The sequence below is a fragment of the Dendrobates tinctorius genome, unplaced genomic scaffold, assembly GCF_039654945.1.
Source record: "Dendrobates tinctorius isolate UK_male_01 unplaced genomic scaffold, ASM3965494v1 ptg000127l, whole genome shotgun sequence".
NCBI classification, from domain to species: domain Eukaryota; kingdom Metazoa; phylum Chordata; class Amphibia; order Anura; family Dendrobatidae; genus Dendrobates; species Dendrobates tinctorius.
In genome coordinates this window covers 1,264,413-1,285,931 of record NW_027361795.1, presented here as the reverse complement: position 1 = coordinate 1,285,931, position 21,519 = coordinate 1,264,413, and the positions used below count along the sequence as shown (strand labels likewise).

The window sequence follows — 21,519 nt, the reverse complement described above, 5'->3', positions numbered from 1 at the left end:
AGCTGTCAAACAGGCAGATCTATTCAATTACACAGCAACAATACGGCGAGCCGTAACAACCTCAGCGGTCATTGGGACCTTGTCACTCAGCAGCTATTATGACGACTCCCGCCTACAGCCCTGAATTCTGCGTCACCATCGCAGTCGCTCATTGGCAGCAAACATAGCGATGCATGCGGCCAGCGGGACACCAGCGATCCAAAAATGGACAGGACATTCAAGCACGATCAGCGATATCCAGCAGGGGGCGGTCGCCCATATCCGTCACATGTAGCAAGATTGCTGGAGAGGTCGCTGTTGCGTCACAACAGCTGTGATGTTTCAGCGATCTGGCTAGCCATCTCACTATGTATTATGAGGACTCAAAAACAATATTTTTACATATAGTGTTGCTTACCTGGAGTCTTTGCTGATTCAGATAATCGAGCAATACTCCCAAAGACTGGAGGCGTTGTGGCCTGCGTAGCCATACATTAGTTTCACCATGTTCTTCGCCATGCTGTGTGGTTCGTTGTTCACTACGCTCATTTTCACGGTTACCGCTCATGATGACGAAGGTGTGCAGATTCCAAAATGGAGATTGATGAGAAGAGGTTGGACTAGGAAATGACATCACATTTTTTTTTCTTTTTTGAAGTTTCTTCTCTTTATTTATTGCTTACAAAAAAGGCAGACAAATCAGACTGAAAAATGCAAGCAAAACCGCACAAAAAATGCATGAAATCAGCATAGAAACGGCATGAAAAAGTGACTGAAAACCGCATTCAAAAAGCCGCACAAAAACCGCATAAAAACCGCAAAACTACCCCCCTGCGGTTTCTGGCAGGAGATGCAGTTTTTGAGTAGAAAACGCTGCACAAAAATATGCAACGTGTGCACATAGCCTAATAGAGAAGAAAGGAGGAGAGGGTTAGGGAGTTTAGAAGTCGGAAACTGAAGAGGGAAATACTATGGGAAGTATAGACAGACATTTACATATTGGTTTCTTCCATTAAAAATATACAACATAGAATAAAAATATAAAGGGAAGACACAATGTATCTCTACCCCTGATACTATGAGCCTCAGTGTCACAACACGTCACATACAACAATGGGGGACGCTTTTCCTTACTCTGATGGACGGCGCACTTTCTCCTCACTATCGCTTCTGCTGCTGGAGAAATAGAAGAAATAATAAATACCAATAGTAATCAGGAACAAATCCTGGTCCCATACGGACAATAACCATAATATGTGACACGTCTGATACACGTCACTACATGATCTAGGTAGGTGTCACTTTCACATGCACTTGTGCGGGGACAGATCTTCTGTCTGTGTAACTAGCAGGATGGACCATTATATATTTTTGCATCTAGAACACAACAATTAAGACATAACGGAAGAGGTTAAAGTACCTACATGGATGTGACTTTGCTCCTGCTCGTTTTTCGGAAGCATTTAGGGATCCACCATTCACCATTGTGTCTTAAAAAAATCCAAACAAACAAATTGAGATACAGACAGTTCACAATATAATTCTGAGGAGATATACAGCGATATTGTCCTGTGTACTGTCCGGTGCTTATGTCACTGTATAATGTCAGCGTTTAGAAGTCCGAGGTTCCATTACAGTAAATGCCGCCATATTTGCTCTTTTTTACTACTGCATTAGCGCTGTGTTGGCCCATGCTGAGATACGTAGGAAATATCAGAAAATATCATCTATATAGATTGTCTCCTAAGTGACTTAAATTGAACTTGTCAGTAGGAGAAACCCTCCTAGGCCATCTATAAGGGCATGTAGGTCATAGGAAGATGAATAAAATGATACTTTCATATCTGCGACCTGACGTCTTATTCCAGAGGAATCCACATTTTTCTTAATATTTAAATTAGTTGTTAAAATCTATGGGCCGGACAGAGATCTCCTGGAGAATCTGCCTCCAGAGCTTATTTTAAATAAAAGGGGGGGTTACCAATGTGATTCACGTAGATCAGGACAGCAGACGGTCAGTCGTTACATGTCTCACACTGGCATTGGTCTCCTGTTCTCAGTGTCCCATGGCCACATTGGAGCAGTAGCACTGGTGAGACAAGACCAGGGGCTATAGCCCTGGTGTAGGGGACCCCCAAGTCCATAAGCCCCCAATAAGTGTCTGATAGCCAGATATTTGCATATGTCCTCTCCTCCTCAGTCTCTACCCAGTGATAACAAGACTTTCATTATTCTATTCTTCTAATCGCTCTTTTATAGGGCGTTTCAGAGTGGGTTCATACAATACAATCATGGTGGGTTCTCTATAGTGTTTTATTTTACAAAGCTAACATGTGTAAGATTTTTCTGCCAAATTCAGAATGTTACAGGACAGCGCACAGTACTGCACAGCTCCAGCAGATGGCGCTTTTAAGCCTAAGAACATTGTGTGTTGTGCAGTAAATAGCGATACAGGTCAGCGCAATAATGACATCACGCTGGTCTGTGTCCGCAGGCAGTAGGAGTTAGGGCAGGAAACAAAGCACTACAGCAGCCTCTCCTTCTCTGGCTAAAGAGGGCTGCACACCTACAAGCCTAAGTCAGTCATCGTGGGCTTCAGGTGATTAATGGGGACATTTAGGCATGGAATAGAAATAAATGGCATAACTAAAGGGGCTATAAATGCCAAACTGGCAGACAAATCATCGCCTCCATAGGGCCCACTTCCCATTTATTATTGCCTTTTTATTGCTCTTCTGTGCCAGTTGGGTGCAGTTTTTTTCTTTGTGTAGCCATATACCCAGCCGAGTTTTAGATCTCTGCTGAAGAGCATACATGGTGGGGTGCAGTATTTAAAGGGTTAATTGGTAATGCCTGGCCTATGGTGAAGAAAAGGCAGATAAAGCATGCGATGGATGAAAAAAAAGAAGGCCTGAGAACCGGATGGCAGGCAGCGGGGGGCGGCCGGATAAGTGAGCGATGAGGTGACAATGAGGTTTTTGGGTTTTTTACCATTTCCCAGCCCTTTACAGGTCACTATAACGGCGGCCAGGCATTTTATTTTTGTGACACTTGCTAATCAAATCACAAAGTTCCAAAGTGGAACTGCCGATTTTAGGAAATTCAACTTTAACTTAATCTTCTGTGGATCGAACCGCTCATTTCTAGTGCTACAAGGTACAGTTATTACCCAGCACTTACAGACATCATCATCGCTGTCCCCATTGGGGCTCACAATCTAAATTCCCTATCAGTATGTGTTCAGAGTGTGGGAGGAAACCGGAGAACCGAGAGGAAACCCATCCATCCCCAAAAACAATGCATCTTGAACAGTAAATTATTACTGCTCCCTGTATGACCCTCTGTTCATTATCCCCTTTCTCACCAATTGACATTCATTGACCCTTTTACAGGGGCAGAACTACAGCGGTGTCAGCCATAGGGACTGCACAGGACGGGGGACAGCAAGTTGTCCTGAGAGGTGGGGGAGAGAGACCTGTTCAGGAGAGAGCTGCATGAGTCTCTTCTGCTCCGCACTGATCAGTGCTGGATGCTGGAGGGGACCTGCAAAGGCCCTAATTACCTCTAGGACCCTCCATGATCTCACATGCCTGTGAGGAGTCTCATAGAGTGGAGGGATAGAAATAGGTAACAGCTCTATAGATGGTACTGAACTACACATGTAGAAAGGATCTGACATCATTGGTCTTTTGTTTTTTGCTCCCCTGTCAGTTATCATTATGTATATGCAGCCGTCTTTTATACCAAGTGACTCAGAGCGCCATAACTATAAGTACATAATGTGGTTCCATCTATATTGCATGCACATAATCAGCCGTTATACCTGTGGTCTCGCCACTCTCCACTTACCTACTCACACTACAGTTATCACACTCCACGGCTTTTCCTTCTTCTCGATCCTCACTCCACTCTTCCACACTATTGGACACATAAAATAAGTCATATAAATCATATATACTGTAATCTACTTTTACATCTCAGGACACAGGTTTATATGAAGACTGAGGTAGGATATGCTTTATCATTAACCCATTGTCTGTATGGAGCGGGCTCTAAAGCAGAGTATACTCTACACAGTCCTGGTGATGACTCTGTTACATAGCTAGCACCCAACAGTGACTCATGAAATTGGAGCTAGCCCCGATCGCATTAATTTAACACTTCAAATGCTGCTGTGAAGATTGACAGCAGAATAGAAAGAGAATTTAACACGCAGCTGTCTGGCCATCGGCCCCCACGCAGTAAGATTGTGGATTGCTGATTGGTTTCCATTGCAGTTTGGGGTCCACTGGAGGCCTCCCTGTCTGCCATGTGTGACCCAAAGCCCAGCCTAAATCTTCTTCAACCTGTACCCAAAACAAGTCAGTCATCAGTTTCTATTAAACTTCTACAATCATATGCAGCCAATAATATCTGTATATCTCACTATCTCTCTATGTACAGCCTGATATTCTCCTCATTGCCATCTTACTCTCATCACTATCACTTTATTATCAGTGTTCACTTCTACTTTCTCTTCATCCATACTCAGTAGTGTAACTACCGGTGGGGCAGAGGGGGTGGTTGCCCCAGGTCCCACAATCAGAGGTCGCACATGGAGTTACCAGTACTCTTAACGAATCAGCATGCGCACACACCCATACAGATAAGCTTTGTGGTAGAGCAGGGAAACATGATCTTTCATGTCTCTATAGGCCTGCGGTTTACAGTACGGTAGGATTACGCAGTAGCCTAGGGGACTCTAACGTCCTGTGCGTGCACCGGTGCGCTGAGATACAACGCCTTGATCTGCTGGATCTTGGATTTGGTGAATATATGATGTTTTTTTAATTTTGCCTAAAACTTTTGATATGACTGTGGGGGCATCATACAGCATAGAGGGGACCTGAATACAGTGGGAAGGGGGGCCCTAATACTTGTAGGGGTTACCATGTGGGCTCTCAAAGTGTGGGGGTCATTATACAACATGGGAGCTAATATGGAAGGCCATCATACAATATTGGGGCTCGTTTTGGAGCCATGATATAGTATGGGGCTTAATGTGGGGCTATCATACAGTGTGGGGCTAATGTGGAGGCCATTATACAGTATGGTGGCTAATGTGGGGAATATCATATAGCATGGGGCCTATGTGTGGGCCATCATATAGTATGGGGGCTAATGCAGGGTCATCATACCGTGCAGGAGATAATGTGGGTGTCATCATACATTGTAGGTACTACTGTGGGGACCTTTATAAAGAGTGAAAGCTAATGTGGAAACCCTCATACAGTGTGCGTGCCCTCAAAGTGTGGGGACTACTGATGGGTCCAACATAAAGTGCGGGGGCCATTATACAATGTGGGAGCTAATGTGAGGGACATTATAAGCTTAAAGATTACTGTGGTGTGACCTCACACAGTGTGGGGACTACTGTGGAGGCCTTCATAAAGTGTGGGAGCCCTCAAAGTCTGGAGACTCTTCTGGGGGCCATCATATAGTGTTGGGACTACTGAAGGGGCCATCATACAGTGTGGGTGCCATTATACTCTGTGAAAGCTAATGTGTGGGCCATTACTCAGTTTGGGGACTACTATAAGGGCCATCATACAGTGTAGGAGCCTTTAATGTATAGGGACTACTTATGGTTACTCATATAGTGTGAAGCTACTGTTATGGCCATTATAAACTGTTGGACCTATTGTGGGGGCCATTATAAAGTTTGGGGGTTACAGTGGGGGTTATTCTACTGTGTTTTGGCGGAGTAGCGATGGCATCATACATATGTATAAGGGTGCTGTGGGCCCATCATACCATGTACAGGGGAGTTGCGGTGCCATTATACTGTGTACAGGAGAGCTGTGGGCTCATTATACTGTGTATAGTGGAGTCGAGGGTCCATCATACTGTGTATGGGAGAGCTGTGGTGGCATAATATTGTGTATAGAGGAGCTGTTGGCCCATTATATTGTGTATAGGGTAGCTGTGAGCCTACAATACTGTGTATAGGGGAGGTGTACATGAGGGGACTCAGGGGACATTATTAACTGTTAAGTGGGTACCTATGCATTATTGTTGTATGAGCACTAGGCATTAGGACTGTTAAAGGTGCCCATGGAGGCATTATTACATTCAAGGGCATTAACCATTTTAGGGATTTTCCAGACATTAATATTGTCAATGATGACATCATACTGATCTGTATCCGCAAAAAAAAAAAGAGGGGGAGAAGCCAGCGCTGCTTGTGGTCAGAACGTAATACATAAAGTGTGAAAACACACATTGGTTTCTATCTGCATTCAAAAATGAGACATTTAGCAAAAAATTGATCAATTGTTTGAGCTACCCCGCCACGTCAAGGCAGTCTCGTATGGGGAGTCCTACTCTACGTTTTTTATGTTCGCTGTGCCAAATACGGCCTCCTAAATGTATAAAAGCAAGACCTCATTACATGCACACTGTTGTGTCTGGACCAACATCGCCCTTCATCTATGTTTGCTGGTCAGGCAATGTGTGGAGGCCATTCCTGACATGTCTGTGTTCAGACCTGGTTGGCCTTCATCTGCACTTGCTTCATCTGGCTTCATGGGAGCGATCCAGCAATGTTCAGGTACAGATTGCACTTGATGTGGTCATGCTCTAAATGTATTTAGGAGGCCGTAATGGCACAGCATTTATTAAAAATATATAGAGTAGGACCCCCCATATGAGATTGCCTTGGCGCGGCGGGGTGGCTCAATTGAATTGATCAATTTTTTTGCTAAATATCTCATTTTTGAATACAGCTAGACATGCGTTCTAACCTTAAGCAGTGTTGGCTTCCCCCTCTATTTTCTTGATCTGTATCCGCAGTCAGGCCATAAGACAGAGCACTGCAATAGCCTTCTCTTTTCCTGGAAGAGGGGCGGAGAGGTTGCACAAATACAATACATAAGTCAGTCATTGCGAGTTTGATGATTATAGGGTAAATGCAAGATGTTTTTCTTTACTGTGTGCTTAAAATCTAACAAGAAAGTAGTTGCTAACTACCTGCCTGTTCTACCCTGTGCCGGCACAGAGCTGTCACTGACCACTCCCGCCAGCGATTCAGCAGCTTCATGTCATCATAGCAGCTCTTCCTCTTCTGGGCTGTACTGTTCATAGGGTGTGACTGCTGGTGTCATGCTGATTGACAGCCAGCTTTCTGCAGTTAGGGTTTCAGCTGTCAATCAGCATGATGTCAGCAGTTAAGCCCCATTGACAGAGCAGAATGGAAAAGAAGTTGACGTCGACGCTCTAAGGCAGCTCTTTGCCGGTGGAGATTGGGGCTGGGCACAACAGACAGGTATGTAGAACCTACCTGCCTGTTAGTTTTAGGCACACAGTAAAAAAAGAAGGTCCAGATGCACAGTTTAAGTGGGGGCACTTTGGCACTGACTAGAAATAAATGACATATTTAAAGATGCAATAAATGGCAAAATAGTACCAAGTTCAGCGCCTCCGTAGTGCCCATTTGCCACTCATTGTTCATTTTTTAGTTTTCTTATGTGCTCTTTGGATGCTATAGAAGCAATACATTGGAAATTGGCATCCAGTGGGCACTGAACATAGTGATACTAACAGGAAACAGGCACAGAGACATTGAATTCAGTAGCCATTTTTCATTTATTGTCTCTTTTATGTCCTTCTCTTCTACCTCCTTTCTGATCAACTGGCATATAGGGACCCCCTTATGACAACCAAGTGTGTGGTGTGGGGTAATAATTGTGTACAGGATCCCAATGTGTTATGACACAGGAGGGCATTAAATAAGCTATGGATTAACCCTTGAAACTTGATACTATTCTGCCTCTTTTCTGAACAAAAAAAGTGTTATAAATTCTTTTAAAGTTAGCTTCTCATACAGATGAAATAAATATTTATTCATTTTTTCCACGATTTCCAGTCCTGGTCTATGCAGCAATGGAGGTACTAGTAACTTACTTGACCGATTCTACGCTCGCCCAGGCTGTTTTTCGGAGTCTCATTGGCCTATAAAAAATTGCAGCTTTGGTTACAGTGATACTTAAGAAACCTACAGAAACCATCATCTATATAGTGTGTCTCGTTAATAATTGCAATGACAAATGGTAGCATTCAGGGGCCTATCTAAATAGGGTAATTAGGAAAGAAAGTTTTATGGCATCCGATGGTGTCATCTATTTTTACTTGTTTAAGTAGGATTTGGACAAGTGCGCGGAGGCTGGGGTCAGATGAACATTTACATATAGGTACAGGGAGAGCAGAGGTAGCAGTAGCATTGGGGCACCCTCATCTGCCACATATATATTCAGCACTGTTACAAATGGTTTATGGTAGTTGAGGGCAGGGCTGTGCAGTCAGTAACCCAAACCTCCGACTCTGACTTCTCAATTTCCCTGACTCTTGACAACGAATTCGACTCCACAGCCCTGCCTCACTACTGAGCATGTGCATAAAGTGCAGAACAGATTCATCTCAACTAAAGCTGAGATCCTTAGATCAGGAACAGAACAGACATTTATAGAACATTTCATAATTTTAATAAATTCTTATGAAAAACTGTACCCATTTTATTATATATTTGAGGAGTCTGTCCATTTTATACCGACTCCACAAATCCACCTCCGACTTCCGCAGCTCTGGTTGAGGAGCCCTGTTACATATTTTGTATTAGGACCCAAGATGTTCTAGTTACACCTCTGATTGTATTTACGTCTCATAGTGAAAAATAACTGAGGATTTCAAACACTGAAAGTCGTGTACCATGATGACCCCAATTACTTACGGCAGGGACCCTTCACTGGCCCATGCAATCATTACATCATATCCAGAGCACCTGAAATAAAAACATATAGCTCTGGTAAGAAGAACTGAGGCTTAGGAAGCCTACGGATAAAGTTATCTGACTATATGCAGCTGCTATATATATATATATACACTCACTGGCCACTTTATTAGGTACACCATGCTAGTAAGGGGTTGGACCCCCTTTTGCCTTCAGAACTGCCTCAATTCTTCGTGGCAGAGATTCAACAAGGTGCTGGAAGCATTCCTCAGAGATTTTGGACCATATTGACATGATGGCATCACACAGTTGGCGCAGATTTGTCGGCTGCACATCCCTGATGCGAATCTCCCGTTCCACCACATCCCAAAGATGCTCTATTGGATTGAGATCTGGTGACTGAGGAGGCCATTTGAGTACAGTAAACTCATTGTCATGTTCAAGAAACCAATCTGAGATGATTCGAGCTTTATGACATGGCGCATTATCCTGCTGAAAGTAGCCATCAGATGTTGGGTACATTGTGGTCATAAAGGGATGGACATGGTCAGCAACAATACTCAGGTAGGCTGTGGCGTTGCAACGATGCTCAATTGGTACCAAGGGGCCCAAAGAGTGCCCAGAAAAAATTCCCCACACCATGACACCACCACCACCAGCCTGAACCGTTGATACAAGGCAGGATGGATCCATGCTTTCATGTTGTTTACGCCAAATTCTGACCCTACCATCCGAATGTCGCAGCAGAAATCGAGACTCATCAGACCAGGCAACGTTTTTCCAATCTTCTACTGTCCAATTTCGATGAGCTTGTGCAAATTGTAGCCTCAGTTTCCTGTTCTTAGCTGAGAGGAGTGGTACCCAGTGTGGTCTTCTGCTGCTGTAGCCCATCTGCCTCAAAGTTCGACGCACTGTGCGTTCAGAGATGCTCTTCTGCCTACCTTGGTTGTAACGGGTGGCAATTTGAGTCACTGTTGCCTTTCTATCAGCTCGAACCAGTCTGCCCATTCTCCTCTGACCTCTGGCATCAACATGGCATTTCCGGCCACAGAACTGCCGCTCACTGGATTTTTTTTCTTTTTCGGACCATTCTCTGTAAACCCTAGAGAAGGTTGTGCGTGAAAATCCCAGTAGATCAGCAGTTTCTGAAATTCTCAGACCAGCCCTTCTGGCACCAACAATCATGCCACGTTCAAAGGCATTCAAATCACCTTTCTTCCCCATACTGATGCTCGGTTTGAACTGCAGGAGTTTGTCTTGACCATGTCTACATGCCTAAATGCACTGAGTTGCCGCCATGTGATTGGCTGATTAGAAATTAAGTCTTAACACACAGTTGGACAGGTGTACCTAATAAAGTGGCCAGTGAGTGTATGTGTGTAACTTTATTGCGGAGACTCTACTCACCAGCGATCATGTAGCGACTCACCAGCGATCCTGACACGCTGATATCGTTGTCGGGATCACTGGTGAGTCGCTATGTGTGACGGTACCCTTTGAGTTAGGGTACGTGCAGACGCTGCGGAATCCGCTGCGGATTAATCCGCAGGGATTTTGCAAAAACCGCAGGTCAAAAGACCTGCGGATTATCTGCGGTTTTGCCTGCGGTTTGGTCCTGCGGATTCACTATCTCCACAATGGTGGAGATAGGAACCCGCAGCGGTTTCCGCAGAAAGAATTGACATGTCACTTCTTTCTGCGGTTTCAAAGCCGCAGCAAATCCGCGCGGATTTTTCCGCTACGTCTACACAGCGGTTTTTTTATACTATTCATCTGAATGGTACTGTACACCACAGCTAAAACTGCTGCCGGTCCGCAGCGGCCAAAACCGCTGCGGAAACGCAGCGGAATCCGTACCGTGTGCACGCAGCCTTAAAGTTTGGAATTGTAAAGTCTGCAGAAAAATGATGATATGGTCAAAATATCCACTAGCCTAATAATTGGACACAAAGTGTAGTGTGAACTAGATTTTTTTGGTTAGGCAGTTGCTGAAAAAGTAAATAGTTTAGATAAAAAAAATAAAATAAATTTAAAAAGTACAAAAAATGTTAAGGTTTTACAACTAGTTAGATTTAATCGCTGGCATGACAACAATACTACTGGCTTTTTCAGCAAATTAGTTTCTGTGCATTTACATACATTGTGAGCTACATTTTTGGGGTTAAGCAATTTTTGTTAAGGGGGATTTAAAAAACTTTAAAAAACTTTATGTATTCACCACCCTCAAGAAAAAAAAAATACAGCGTCTCTGTGGCGCCCCTGAGGGTTCAGTCGCCACAGAGGTACTGCACCTCCTCCTGAGGTGTGGTACCCCACCATCCAGGTAAGGTGGAGACACCTGACCACACTCCAACACCTGCTTCCCACACAACATAGTAGTTGTTAGGAGTGGCGGAAGACACTAAATAAAAAATACAAATAAAGTGCCTTCGCCACTCGGGGTCCACCGTGCGGCGGATGGAAAAACCGCTGCTAGAAGAGGCAGAGCACTATGGCGGTATTGTGCACAGGGTTAAACTGCACCACTGTGCACTGGAGCAAGCTCTGTTATTTGCACAGAGCTGCAGGCATTAAGTATAAATTAAGCGCTGAGTCTGTTCAGGGTCACAGACTATCAGCAATACAGACACGGTATTAGAAGTCACAGAAGTAGCCTTAAACAACAGGACTACTCCTTCTGGACCTACCGTTAAATAAGGTGCGTGACGTCGCAACTGCGAACGCCCGCCAAGACTGCAAGCGCAGCGCGGCGAAACCTGTGCCGCAGAGAAGTCACCGCTATATCGCAAGCGCGATGCAGGACGCTAGCTGCTGAGGTAGATGGAGAGTAAGCGCGCTGGCGCAAGCGCTGCTACTGGCTGAACACAAACACTCACACAATCGTATTATCAGAGGGAAGGGGTTTCTTAATAAGTCAGTCACCAGTCCAAGCATCCATCACCATACATACAGCAGCAAGTATGAAATACTAGCGCATGGCAGAACAGCCATACACTATTTTCAAACCAAACGGGACCTTCCGGAAATCTCCAAGGCTCCAGGAGGAGCCAATAGGATTCGACACAGGACCTGAGCACGTGACTCCCGAACTCCAATGGGAGCTCGTCCCATGAGCATGCTCAGTGGAGGGAACAGAGGACTTAGCTTCTAGAGAGAGTAGCCGCAAGGCACTCTCCTCTGCAATCTCCTCTACCGCAGATGAAACGCAGGAGACTGCAGAATGCAAGGGTCTAGATTTCATCATAGGAGAGGATGAAATCAGACTCCTAACATTACCCCCCCTCCTAGGGCCCCCTCCTCCCTGAGCCTTCCGGACCATCAACCTGGGCTCAAACTCAAGCGAAGGCGAGTTTGGTGTCCTCGTAGGTGTTACAGTAAAGCAGGACACCTGGAAGGCATCAGTGGAAGCAAGGTCATCAGGTTTCAAAAGAGACACCTGGGAGATGGCAGGAGCAGGCGATGTAACTGAACGCGCCGCAAATCAGCGACCGTCACCATTCTCCGCTTAGGAAGGTTGACCTGGGCACATAAAGTGCAAGTCTGGATAGATTTTCTAATATCCCGAGCTCTATGGGGCCACCAATATGCTCCGGCCAAGAGCTTCGAGATTTGCAAGTAGCCTCGATGATGAGGCGCATGGGAGGCCTGCGCCCATGAGAGAACTTGAGCCCTAAGATGAGGAGTGACGAAGGTCTCAATGTCCGGTTCAGACTCTGACCATTGCGGGGAGCTGGCTTCCGGAGAAACCGCACATACATGGGGACAGCCGCAAATGGATTCCTGGTCTGAGTCTGTGTTAAGATTGGCACGAGACACCTCCATGGGCTCAGGGGGTATAACATCCGGCTCAGACAGCTCAGGAGGTTCAAAAAATTTAGGAGCCGAGACAGCTCTAAGCTTGGAGTGAGCCCGCTCCATACCGCGCTCCGAAAAACGGAGATCAATACGTGAGGAGACGGATATTAGCTCCTCCAAGCTGGTGGGGATCTCTCTAGTGGACAGAGCATCCTTCACGTGCTCTGCTAGACCTCGCCGAAAAACGGGGATAAGAGCTCTGTCGGACCATTCCAACTCGGACGCCAGTGTCCGAAAACGGACGGCATACCGGCTAACCGAGAGTGACCCCTGGGTAAGAGCGAGAAGTTGCAGAGACGTATCGTGCGTGACCCGTGGGCCGAGAAATACTTGCTTGATGGCTGTTAGCAAGTTGGCAGCGGTCCGAATCTTGAGGTCACCACGTTCCCATAAAGGCGTAGCCCATTCCAAGGCCTTGCCCGACAGTAGGGAGATAATAAAGGCCACCTTAGCCTGCTCTGTAGGTAATTGCGCAGCCAGCAGCTCGAGGTGTATAGAGCACTGGCTGATGAAACCCCTGCAGGAGGCGCCATCCCCAGAGATTTTTTCGGGCAACGGGAGGCGGGAAACTGTTGGCACAAGGGAGGACATGGACATGCGCCCTACCGCATCTGTGAGTGCCTGAACAGCAGCGTCTGTGGCCTGCGCAGCTGCGAGAGACCTCTCAAGGGTGGCCAAACGAGCCTTGAGCTATCACACACACTGCACTAGTTGCTGCTGATCTGCCATCTCTAGCCAGACCCTGGCGCTAGTATTATGTTAGGAGTGGCGGAAGACACTAAATAACAAATACAAATAAAGTGCCTTCGCCACTCGGGGTCCACCGTGCGGTGGATGGAAAAACCGCTTCTAGAAGAGGCAGAGCACTATGACGGTATTGTGCACAGGGTTAAACTGCACCACTGTGCACTGGAGCAAGCTCTGTTATTTGCACAGAGCTGCAGGCATTAAGTATAAATTAAGCACTGAGTCTGTTCAGGGTCACAGACTATCAGCGATACAGACACGTTATTAGAAGTCACAGAAGTAGCCTTAAACAACAGGACTACTTCTGGACCTACCGTTAAATAAGGTGCATGGCGTTGCAATTGCGAACGCCCGCCAAGACTGCAAGCGCAGCGCGGCGAAACCTGTGCCGCAGAGATGTCACCGCTATATCGCAAGCGCGATGCAGGACGCTAGCTGCTGAGGTAGATGGAGAGTAAGCGCGCTGGCGCAAGCGCTGCTACTGGCTGAACCCAAACACTCACACAATCGTATTATCAGAGGGAAGGGGTTTCTTAATAAGTCAGTCACCAGTCCAAGCATCCATCACCATACATACAGCAGCAAGTATGAAATACTAGCGCATGGCAGAACAGCCATACACTATTTTCAAACCAAACGGGACCTTCCGGAAATCTCCAAGGCTCCAGGAGGAGCCAATAGGATTCGACACAGGACCTGAGCACGTGACTCCCGAACTCCAATGGGAGCTCGTCCCATGAGCATGCTCAGTGGAGGGAACAGAGGACTTAGCTTCTAGAGAGAGTAGCCGCAAGGCACTCTCCTCTGCAATCTCCTCTACCGCAGATGAAACGCAGGAGACTGCAGAATGCAAGGGTCTAGATTTCATCATAGGAGAGGATGAAATCAGACTCCTAACATTACCCCCTCTCCTAGGGCCCCCTCCTCCCTGAGCCTTCCGGACCATCAACCTGGGCTCAAACTCAAGCGTAGGCGAGTTTGGTGTCCTCGTAGGTGTTACAGTAAAGCAGGACACCTGGAAGGCATCAGTGGAAGCAAGGTCATCAGGTTTCAAAAGAGACACCTGGGAGATGGCAGGAGCAGGCGATGTAACTGAACGCCGCCGCAAATCAGCGACCGTCACCATTCTCCGCTTAGGAAGGTTGACCTGGGCACATAAAGTGCAAGTCTGGATAGATTTTCTAATATCCCGAGCTCTATGGGGCCACCACTATGCTCCGGCCAAGAGCTTCGAGATTTGCAAGTAGCCTCGATGATGAGGCGCATGGGAGGCATGCGCCCATGAGAGAACTTGAGCCCTAAGATGAGGAGTGACGAAGGTCTCGATGTCCGGTTCAGACTCTGACCATTGCGGGGAGCTGGCTTCTGGAGAAACCGCACATACATGGGGACAGCCGCAAATGGATTCCTGGTCTGAGTCTGTGTTAAGATTGGCACGAGACACCTCCATGGGCTCAGGGGGTATAACATCCAGCTCAGGAGGTTCAAAAAATTTAGGAGCCGAGACAGCTCTAAGCTTGGAGTGAGCCCGCTCCATACCGCGCTCCGAAAAACGGAGATCAATACGTGAGGAGACGGATATTAGCTCCTCCAAGCTGGAGGGGATCTCTCTAGTGGACAGAGCATCCTTCACATGCTCTGCTAGACCTCGCCGAAAAACGGGGATAAGAGCTCTGTCGGACCATTCCAACTCGGACGCCAGTGTCCGAAAACGGACGGCATACCGGCTAACCGAGAGTGACCCCTGGGTAAGAGCGAGAAGTTGCAGAGACGTATCGTGCGTGACCCGTGGGCCGAGAAATACTTGCTTGATGGCTGTTAGCAAGTTGGCCGCGGTCCGAATCTCGAGGTCACCACGTTCCCATAAACGCCCGCCAAGACTGCAAGCGCAGCGCGGCGAAACCTGTGCCGCAGAGATGTCACCGCTATATCGCAAGCGCGATGCAGGACGCTAGCTGCTGAGGTAGATGGAGAGTAAGCGCGCTGGCACAAGCGCTGCTACTGGCTTAACCCAAACACTCACACAATCGTATTATCAGAGGGAAGGGGTTTCTTAATAAGTCAGTCACCAGTCCAAGCATCCATCACCATACATACAGCAGCAAGTATGAAATACTAGCGCATGGCGGAATAGCCATGCGTGCTTTTTATACCAAACGGGACCTTCCGGAAATTTCCAAGGCTCCAGGAGGAGCCAATAGGATTCGACACAGGACCTGAGCACGTGACTCCCGAACTCCAATGGGAACTTGTCCCATAAGCATGCTCAGTGGACGGAACAGAGGACTTAGCCTCTGGAGAGAGTTGCCGCAAGGCACTCTCCTCTGCAATCTCCTCTACCACAGATGAAACGCAGGAGACTGCAGAATGCAAGGGTCTAGATTTCATCATAGGAGAGGAAGAAATCAGACTCCTAACAGTAGTGTAGCAAAGCACCCTTTGGTGGCTTCCTGCTTGGAACACAAAGCGTGCTGGGAGGCGGGTGGAGTTTAGTCTGCACTAAAAGAGCGGGAAGAGTGTAGGATTTAGTCAGTTTGTCACAGGAGTCTAACAAGGTCAGTCTGTGAAAGGAGATTCCCGGAGTGGGATGGATGAAGGAAGTTCTGCAGCCGACCTCAGTGACCTGGGTCCGCTGGCACTGGAAAGGAGACATTGATAGAAAGCCTGACTCTCCAAAAGAAGGAAAGGATTAGTACGGAACGTGAGGAGAAGAAGGGAACTAAGGATTAGGGTTAGAGGAGAACCCTTCCCAAGTTCATAGTGCAAGGACGGGGTCCGGTCCCCGAGGTTGTATGGATACTAATGGTCCTGCAGCAGACACCGGAGGAATAGAAATTGTCACCACTTTATTCTCACACAAGACTTGGGGGCACAACAGCAATGTGTGTGAGCTGGGACTTAGTAGCAAGGAGTCCCCGAAGCAGGCTACAGCTGTCTGCCGTACAAGTAGAGTTCATAGGAACATCTGACAGGAGGAACTCCAGTGTAACTCAGTACTGTGAGTACTTCACTAAAGGCGCTAAGAGGAAGACGTTCAGAAAAGGCACATATGTTGGCGGAGTGTTGGAAAGGAGTACTTCATCTGGCCTGGAAGTTGGCTGAGCTCCTGACCCAAAGGACATGGCACGGATACGGGCTCTTGTGCCATAACAGACTGTGAGTAAAGCTTTGGAACTACATGCCCTGGTGTCCTCCACTTATTCCTGCGTCAACCTGCCCAGCACTACTACATCCCCTGCGCCCGACACTACCCCATCTAAGTGTCACTTCACCTACTCTGCCCTGGGACTACAGCCCTGCCTGTAGAGGGCTATAACATCATTGCTGCACCACACCATCTGTCCCAGAGGATCTGTCTGCAGCGTCGGCTTAACATCTTCATTGCCGAACACTACAGGTGGTGTCACGACTCATTTATTCATAAACTCTAATCATCATAAGCACACTGAACATTCCCCTTCTACAATGGGCGCCCAGGGCCACGGGCCGGGTCCCAGCTGCCTTGACATCTCCCATTGAAGCTCATCGGGCCCGGTACCGAGTACCCCACAGCCCTGGGAGGGCGACCCACCTCCATCTTTGGTCACAGCTGCTGGCTCACACTCTGTTCTCTGTGTGACAGTGTGATATCCGCGATACCCAGTGGAAGCATGTGACTAGCGGTGATGATTTTATTAAGGTTACAGCTGATCAGAGCTGGTGTTTCCCACGCTCTCACACAGAGCACAGCGTGGGAACCGCTGGATTGACTTGAATTGGATTCGGGATCAAGTTCGAATACTGTTTTGGTACCCGAAACAAACTTTATTTTAAAATTTGACCTTACGCGACAAACCTGAACATCCATGGGTCCACTTATGCCTAATAGCCAGGTTTAAAAAATTTAAATTTTCATATTCTAAGCAAAATAGAGATTAATTTTTTCCTTTCTATTTTTTTCCGTGTAAAATCCATCTATCATTTGCTAGTGTCATTGATAATAATAATAATAATTTCTCTAGTCAAACTTTTTCAGGTGTAGTGGGAGATACACTAAGCTAAATGTGAAAGAATTCTGCCTTAATTTGAGCCAAAAATTGTCTTGCCTTAAATTGCTTTCAGCACATTGATGTGCTTTATCCATTTTTTATGACTTGTTAGTAGAGATGTTAGAATCTTTTGAAATTTGAATTTGCCATGTCTGATAAATTTTTCCCCAAAATTCGATTTGAAGAGAATCAATGTAGTGCAAAAATGCAATAAGGCAAAGCCTCTAACTGCCCTGAAACGACGTGTAACACTAAGGTCTCCTAGGACTATATCCAAAACCTTTCAATCTGTTTATTACAAATGCAGTCTTAGTAATGTCAAAGTCACCTAACCATAGAAATGAATGGTAACCTAGTAGTAACCAACAGTCCATTTAATAACACACTGCACTGGCAGACCATATGTTTTATATTAAAAAAAAAGTCCAAAAATTATCACTCTAGATCAGTGGTCTCCAACCTTTCTGACCTTGAGAGCCACATTCACCTTAGAGAGAGGGTCGCGAGCCACACCCAACTCCCAGTAGTGTCATCCAAAGCCCCTATTACAGGTATAATCATAACCAAAGCTTTTCCACAGATATTACTCCAAAGAAGTACACTGAGATCCAGGGGATCGCACAATACCCCTATTCAGTGTTCTCCCATCAAGGGCTCCCAGCACACTGTCACATCCAGCTTTGATCAACTCCTCTAACAGGTAGTATCATCCTCCAGTGTACGATACCTAAATCATCTCTAAACCCCAAGACAGTATATGCGCATCTAGATCTGCACTTCTCTGCAGAACTACTCACAAAATTCACATTTTGAGTTCTCTTCATACCTGTTTACTAGACCTGGAGCTAAAACACCAAGGTGACAGACATTCGCGAGCCACAATTCATGGGACCGCGAGCAACATGTGGTTCCTGAGCTACAGGTTGGGGTCCCCTGCTCTAGATCATTTGTGATCAGGTCAACCGTTCTGTGCAGATCACTGGCTCAAACTGACAGTGTTGCTGTCTGAAGTAACATTATCCTGTTGTGACTTAGTTTAATGATTTACAACATATTCCATAATACCCTCAGCCTACTCCCCACTAATATGCCTGCTGGAGGCAAAAGAGGCTTATTGTGACCTGCGTTCAGCACTACTGCTGTCAGGATGGCCGGTGCCAGTGGTGGTGATGGTGCTGATGCTAGTGGCTCTCACATTCTTAGCCTTGGTACGCCATCGCTTCTGAAGTCATATGAGCTCTCTATGGCTGGTGCAATCTTCTGCCATAAATAAAATTTGTCTGGTCATTCTTTTGGTGGTTTTCTTAAATCACATTGCATATTGTTACACGACCTGCAAACTCCATAAAATTCTACATAAATTTTATTTTCATCGAGTCAATTTGCTATTCTCTACCCGCTAACAAATGGGGTGTGGCTTACTGGGATTAGGAAATGAGTATGGCTAGAGATGGCAAAATTGAGCCATAATTTTGACAAAAAATAATGGCATAAAGTTAGAAAACTAGTAAGTGGAGTAAACTGAACAGTATAAAAAAATGTCTGATCTAGGTTTGCATTATCCAAACATTAGACAGTTACTTTTGTAAATGTGCCCCGTTGTGTTTTACACATTGCGCTGTTACACAGTATACATTCTGTGATCGTGATAAACCTCTGCTGTGAGCAACCAGTTATGCACTAATACCAAAAACCTGAGTTATGTCCAGGGGTGGATTAAGGGTAGCCAGGGCCCGGGGCAGTTCAGACTCTGTGGGCCCCCCTCGTCACGTGACGGGGGTCACGAATCATAGAGCCACACTCTACATAGAGAATAATGGGGCCTCCAGCACCGACCTCCACCCGCAGAGCCGCACTCCACATAGAGAATAATGGAGCCTCCAGCACCGACCTCCACCCGCAGAGCCCCACTCCACATAGAGAATAATGGAGCCTCCAGCACCGACCTCCACCCGCAGAGCCCCACTCCACATAGAGAATAATGGAGCCTCCAGCACCGACCTCCACCCGCAGAGCCGCACTCCACATAGAGAATAATGGAGCCTCCAGCACCGACCTCCACCCGCAGAGCCCCACTCCACATAGAGAATAATGGAGCCTCCAGCACCGACCTCCACCCGCAGAGCCGCACTCCACATAGAGAATAATGGAGCCTCCAGCACCGACCTCCACCCGCAGAGCCCCACTCCACATAGAGAATAATGGAGCCTCCAGCACCGACCTCCACCCGCAGAGCCACACTCCACATAGAGAATAATGGAGCCTCCAGCACCGACCTCCACCCGCAGAGCCGCACTCCAGATAGAGAATAATGGAGCCTCCAGATCCGACCTCCACCCGCAGAGCCGCACTCCACATAGAGAATAATGGAGCCTCCAGATCCGACCTCCACCCGCAGAGCCGCACTCCACATAGAGAATAATGGAGCCTCCAGATCCGACCTCCACCCGCAGAGCCGCACTCCACATAGAGAATAATGGAGCCTCCAGCACCGACCTCCACCCGCAGAGCCGCACTCCACATAGAGAATAATGGGGCCTCCAGCACCGACCTCCACCCGCAGAGCCGCACTCCACATAGAGAATAATGGAGCCTCCAGCACCGACCTCCACCCGCAGAGCCACACTCCACATAGAGAATAATGGAGCCTCCAGCACCGACCTCCACCCGCAGAGCCCCACTCCACATAGAGAATAATGGAGCCTCCAGCACAGACCTCCACCCGCAGAGCCACACTCCACATAGAGAATAATGGAGCCTCCAGCACCGACCTCCACCCGCAGAGCCCCACTCCACTTAGAGAATAATGGAGCCTCCAGCACCGACCTCCACCCGCACCGACCTCCACCCGCAGAGCCCCACTCCACTTAGAGAATAATGGAGCCTCCAGCACCGACCTCCACCCGCAGAGCCGCACTCCACATAGAGAATAATGGAGCCTCCAGATCCGACCTCCACCTGCAGAGCCGCACTCCACATAGAGAATAATGGGGCCTCCAGCACCGACCTCCACCCGCAGAGCCCCACTCCACATAGAGAATAATGGAGCCTCCAGCACCGACCTCCACCCGCACCGACCTCCACCCGCAGAGCCCCACTCCACTTAGAGAATAATGGAGCCTCCAGCACCGACCTCCACCCGCAGAGCCGCACTACACATAGAGAATAATGGGGCCTCCAGCACCTACCTCCACCCGCAGAGCCGCACTCCACATAGAGAATAATGGAGCCTCCAGATCCGACCTCCACCTGCAGAGCCGCACTCCACATAGAGAATAATGGGGCCTCCAGCACCGACCTCCACCCGCAGAGCCGCACTCCACATAGAGAATAATGGAGCCTCCAGCACCTACCTCCACCCGCAGAGCCGCACTCCACATAGAGAATAATGGAGCTTCCAGATCCGACCTCCACCTGCAGAGCCGCACTCCACATAGAGAATAATGGGGCCTCCAGCACCGACCTCCACCCGCAGAGCCCCACTCCACATAGAGAATAATGGAGCCTCCAGCACCGACCTCCACCCGCAGAGCCACACTCCACATAGAGAATAATGGAGCCTCCAGCACCGACCTCCACCCGCACCGACCTCCACCCGCAGAGCCCCACTCCACTTAGAGAATAATGGAGCCTCCAGCACCGACCTCCACCCGCAGAGCCGCACTACACATAGAGAATAATGGGGCCTCCAGCACCTACCTCCACCCGCAGAGCCGCACTCCACATAGAGAATAATGGAGCCTCCAGCACCGACCTCCACCCGCAGAGCCGCACTCCACATAGAGAATAATGGGGCCTCCAGCACCGACCTCCACCCGCAGAGCCCCACTCCACATAGAGAATAATGGAGCCTCCAGCACCGACCTCCACCCGCAGAGCCGCACTCCACATAGAGAATAATGGAGCCTCCAGCACCGACCTCCACCCGCAGAGCCACACTCCACATAGAGAATAATGGAGCCTCCAGCACCGACCTCCACCCGCAGAGCCCCACTCCACTTAGAGAATAATGGAGCCTCCAGCACCGACCTCCACCCGCAGAGCCGCACTACACATAGAGAATAATGGGGCCTCCAGCACCTACCTCCACCCGCAGAGCCGCACTCCACATAGAGAATAATGGAGCCTCCAGCACCGACCTCCACC

General features: G+C 47.8%; 1 long non-coding RNA gene across 1 annotated transcript; it reads right to left on the bottom strand.

The window, feature by feature from the left end:
* Positions 1 to 1,013: 1,013 nt before the first annotated feature.
* LOC141047481 (uncharacterized) lies at positions 1,014 to 3,896 on the bottom strand. Its single transcript, XR_012219812.1, has 3 exons — positions 3,829 to 3,896; positions 1,404 to 1,469; positions 1,014 to 1,155 (listed from the first exon to the last, which is right to left on the bottom strand). It is a non-coding gene; the product is annotated as an uncharacterized lncRNA (long non-coding RNA).
* Between the last annotated feature and the right edge of the window lie 17,623 nt (positions 3,897 to 21,519).